Here is a 5,764-nt window from a genome sequence, read left to right on the forward strand (position 1 = left end):
AGAGCGAACAGAAAATACCTTTTCAGTTTTAAGAAATCAGAAAAGAGAATTGAAAAAAAGAAAGAATAAAAGTAAGGAAAAAACATCGTAAATGATTAAAAAATAGTAGGGCAAATTACCGCCTGGCTTTCGGTGGGATGATAATCAATTTTTTGCTGCGAATAAAGAAGCACTAAATATTTGAGAGAAATTCGCAATGGTGATAATGACAATATATTTTTTGTAGTTCCAGACATGTATTCAATCAAAAACCGAAAATTAAAAGATTAACTATTTTGCTGGGGTTTCAATGATTTCAAACACTTAATAAAATTTAAAGATCCTCTTCCCATACGAGAAGCTGATGGTCAGTAAATGCAGTGACAGACATGCATGGATTGAGATTCGAATCAGAGACCACTCGCAAAGCGTATTGCTTTATTAGAACCTTGACATTCATAACTGCTTTGATCCATCACAAGAAATCCAATCTTCTCTCGCTGTTTTATAGCTTCCTTGATCTATTGCAAACACGTAACCAATAGTCTTCAATAATATCCCTGTTAACCATGTCATTGTGTGGTTGATTCATTTTATAATAAAAAACAACAATGTTACTGATGACTCTTAACGTGTCTAATTGTGTCATTGAAGTTGAATATTAATAACTTCCTTTTGTGGAAAATTAGATGCTTGCACCCATTGAGAGTTAAGACTTTCAAGGATTTATAACACATGAAGTGTACTTCTAAGGCCACATGTGATGATCTATCAGCCATCAAAAATTAAACTTGCTAACTATAGAGCTTCGTGATGGATACTAAGACTTTGTCACCAACTAGTATGTTCAAACCTCTGATCCTTCATGTTGTCATTAATATGCTTGCAACTCTGGAACCTTCCTATTGTGATAGATTTCTTCTTCTTCTTAGTTTTTGATGCTCATTCAATTAAACAGGCAACTTATATGGCTGTCTAAACAACATAGAGTGGTTAGTATGGCAATAGCACTGGTGTTCGTTTCAATACTAACTGTCGATGTAGTTCCTTATAAGCACATGAACAGTTATGGATGTGAAAGAATGAACAAAGAATGAAGCAAAAGAGAGAGGAAGAACATAAGATTTTTAATATGCTTCAATCTTTCGATCTACATCCATGGAGCTACACAACTCAACTCTTCATTTGTCGCGTGTCCTTTGTTTTAATGCTTTCTTTCATGTCATGATTGATAAACTTTCTACAATTATCATAATCTTTTGGTTATTGATAGAGTTTCTATCTTTATAATATATTTGGTTGACATGAGCACCACCATTGTCAAGATTATAATCACCATTGCTGAGATTGTTAACATCAGGCTTTCCAATTTTATCATTGCCAACTTTATCTTTGACTGTTGTGGATTCTTTCACAACCTCCTTGAAGCAAAACTATATGCTTTTGAGGTTGAGCTTGACTTTAAGGTTATTGAACTAAGTCATGACAAAAGGTTTTGTGAGCTCATTTGTGATCTGATCCTTGGAGGAAATATGTTTAACTGTAAGTCAACCTTTAGTAATTTGATTGCAAACAAAGTGTCCATCAACTTTAGTATGCTTGCCCTTTGAGTGAGAAGTAGGGTGCACAACAAGATCATTTTGTTGATATTGTCACACCAAATAACTGGAGTACTAAGAATAAGAACTTTTGTGTCTCACTTAAAAGAGACTGCATCCATGAAAGTTAAGTAGCTGCATTTGTTATCCCTATTTATTCTGCCTTTGTGCTTCATCTTGACACCATATGTTGTTTTTTGGAGCTCCACAATATAAGGTTCAGCCTATAATACAACATAACCTAATGTTGTTCCTTTTGTCATTGAGACAACCATCCCAATTGACATCAGAATAGGCATGAACAACTTTTCTCTTAGATGCTTTGAACATGAGCCCATATTGTAAGGTAGGCTTTAAATATCTCAATATTCCCTTAACTGCAAACCAGTGAATTATAGATAGCTTGGTACGGGAACCGGTACGATTGGGGAAGTTTAGTGACTGTTTGGGGAAGTTTAGTGACTGATGGTCTACAATTTTGTTTTTTGTGTCTGTCTTTGCAGCTCTTGCTAGGTGCTTTTCATATAAGTTGTAATGGCTGATAAGGGAAAAGAAACGATGCCTACAAGTGGAAGTGGAAATCTTGCCAGTAGTAGTAGTAGTAGTAGTAGTAGTGTTAATACCGTTACATCAGAAATAGATAATACCAGAGATAGATATGGAATGAAAGGGATCTCAGCCTCTTTGGTACTATGTGAAAAAGTTAGGAAAAGCACCAGGTGGTGGTGGGAATATAATTTTTAATTGCAATTTCTGTCATAATACGTTCGCTGGCTCTTATACACGTTGCAAAGCACATTTATTGTATATCAAAGGCCATGGAATTAGACCATGTGAAAAAGTTATCACAGAATCGATGAAAGTGAAGATACTTCAAAGAAAAGAAAAACAAACATGGCGATTGACCAGAGAACATTAGCATGATCATTCAAAACCATGGGAAGGGCAGAGATGGATAGAAGGATTGAAAGGTTCTTTTTTGCAAGTTCACTTCCTTTTAATGTAGCCAGAAGTTCTTATTGGAAAAATGTTGTTACAAGTTTAGCTAATTGCAGCCTGAGTAGTTATGTACCCCCAAGTTCAGAGAAGTTGAGAATAGTAATTCTTGCAGAAGAGAAGGCAAACATCGAAAAATTATTAGAGAAGAAGAAATTTTCATGGATACAATATGGAGTATCCATTGTTTCTGATGGGTGGACTGATATATAGAGATGGCCACTGATAAATTTTATTGTTTATTCACTTGATGGACCAATCTTCTTGAAATGTATTGATGCATCTAGGGAGTATAAAGATGCTGAGTATTTAAAAAGGCTATTTATAGAAGTCATCAAAGAAGTGGGTGAAGACAATGTTGTGCAAATTATTACTGATAATACTCCAATTTGCCAACGAGCAGAGATGAATTTGGCAAGTGATCCCAAGTATAGTCACATATTTTGGACTCCTTGTATGGCACACAGTATAAATCTAGCACTTAAAAGTATTTGCAACCCATCAAAAGATGATACAAATGCCGATGTATTGTGTTCATGGATTGAGGAGCTTGAGCATGATGTCAGAAACATCAGAAATTTTGTTGTAAACCATAACAATGCTCTTGCTATATTTAATAGACATTCTAATTTGAAATTGTTGAAGGTAGCAGAGACTCTTTTGCATTCATTATTGTTATAATAAAAAGAATAAAACAGGTGAAACATGCATTAACACTCATGGTGACTGACAAGGATTGGGAGTTTTATCAGAGTGATGACATTGTGAAGGCTCAAGCAATTCAAAATGTATTTTAGATGATGAATGGTGGGATAAGGTTACATATTTTCTGCAGTTTACAGAGCCTATTTGGTAGATGTTGAGAGAAGTTGATAAAGAAGGGCCCATGCTTTGTAAAGTTTATGATACGTGAGATAACATGATTGAAAAAATTCAAAACATCATTTTTAGACATGAGAAGAAGAATGTTGCACTTGATGACTCCGAGTTTTTCGATCATGTGCATAAAATTTTAGAAAATTTTAGTAAGAAGATGGAATAGAAGCAATAACCCTTTGCATTGTATGGCACACTCATTAAATCCCAAATATTATGGACAAACATGGTTGGCAGGAGGTACTGGTCATGTTCCTCATAATTGAGATTTAGAAATATAAAAAAATAGAGAGATATGTTTGGGAAGACTATATTCTGATTCTCATCGGTTGAAGATAATAAATAATGAGTTTGCGAGCTTCTCTGGTGGAAGGAATGATTCAGTACAAGCTGCAATGGCAAGAGATGAAGAAGATCCTGTTAATTGGTGGTTATGTTTTGGAGCATCAACACCAAATCTCCAACAACTTGCATTGAAGTTATTATCTCAACCTGCAGCCTCTTCATGTTGTGAAAGAAATTGGAGCACTTATTCTCAAATTCACAATATCAAGATAAATAAGCTAACTAGTAAGCGAGTAGAAGATTTAGTTTATGTCCGCTCCAACCTACGCTTACTTTCACATACTTCAGATGATGATAAGTGTTTCTTTTTTCTTTTTTTTTTATCTTTGATATGTATACATATGTATATTATGTTGGTTGTTTAAAGTTAATATTAACTTAAGTCATATTTTGATTTTGTTTCAACTTGCAGTTCAGGATCATCCAAGTACTAGGATGTTAATCCAGAGGACATTGATGCGGAACTTGAAGGAGAACATGATTTGCATGCTCTTAATGACCTTACAGAACCCGTTGTTCCTTCTAATCTTGATGATGCGACTGGAGAGAATGAGAAACAAGAAATCTTATGTATTTTGTATGTTAATTATGCGACTGAGGAGAATGAGAATCAAGTCTGATAAGTTTTGGATTATGATTTATGAATATGTTATTATGTTTGTAACTTTTTGATATATATATGTGCGAATATGTTATTCTTTTTGAAATTTTTTGACACATATATGTAGATGTGCATGTGTGTGTACGGCCATCCCCCCGCCCAAGTTTTTTAAAAATGGTCCGTACTCATACCTGCACCGGCACCCGTACCCACACCCGTACCCGTACCTATGTGACATAGTCTGACTATGCTTCTATGCAGTGTTGTAGTCTCAAAATTTGCATTGCCATTGATATGAAGTTTTGAAGATGACAATTGGGAGAAGAACTAGGTTTGCACTCATGCATATTGACCTTTTTTAAAGGACTACGAAATAGTGGAGCCTCCCACGATCTTTTAATGCAAGCTAGTCTCTAAGCTACTTGACAACCTTATGAACAGGTTGAGCTGAATTGTCTATAATTAAAATATTGTTGACATAAAAAATATATATATAACACAAAGTTGTTCTATCAATTAATGAACAAAGAGAAACACATCTTGGAGCATTCAAAGTCCATTCCTATAAGTGTCTGACTGAATCTTTGGAATCAAGCTCATGAAGCTTGCTTGAAGCCATATAGAGCTTTGTTAAGTTTGCAAACATATATCAACATGTAAGAATCAATGGAGCTTGAAGGTTGAGCCATGTAAACCTCTTCAAATATAAAGCCTTTAAGAAAGACCTTGTCAATATTGATTTGTCTTATGGTCCATCTTGCACTTAAGGCAAGTGAAAACACAATTCAAATGGTGGCAGACTTGACAATGGCACTAAAAGTCTCAAAGAAGTCAATGCCTTCCTCCCAGTGAAAGTCCTTGGCAACGAGGCACGCTTAAAAGTGCTCAAGATACTGCCAGATTTGTGCTTAATTTTGTATGCCCACTTACAACCAACTCTATTTTGATTGGAAGACGGGCAAAATATCTCAAGTACGTTTTTTTTCAAGAGCATAATTTTTTTTTTGCATGGCTTGTAGCCATATGGGTGACAATTGACCTCTTCAAAAGTTCTTGGCTCAACATTAGCAAGCAAATAGGTAATGGCCAAAGCATATCAAGATGATGGTTTCAAGGATCATGTCACCATGTGATGTGTGTGAAAGGAGTGCATGAGTAATAAGGCCAGGATCAACCTTGGAGCTTTCATGGAGCGGATTGCAATATAGGAGATGGAGAAGAACAACACTGAGTATGGATGAATGGATTCCTTGACAACAGGACTGGAATCTAGGTCAATGTTGGTTGTTCCAAGTCGTTGAGGAACCATGATTGGTTGAACTTGGTCCTCTAAATCATGCATACTGGAATCCTTTGACTATCAAGCAAG

This window comes from Nymphaea colorata, chromosome 12 (assembly GCF_008831285.2).
Source record: "Nymphaea colorata isolate Beijing-Zhang1983 chromosome 12, ASM883128v2, whole genome shotgun sequence".
NCBI classification, from domain to species: domain Eukaryota; kingdom Viridiplantae; phylum Streptophyta; class Magnoliopsida; order Nymphaeales; family Nymphaeaceae; genus Nymphaea; species Nymphaea colorata.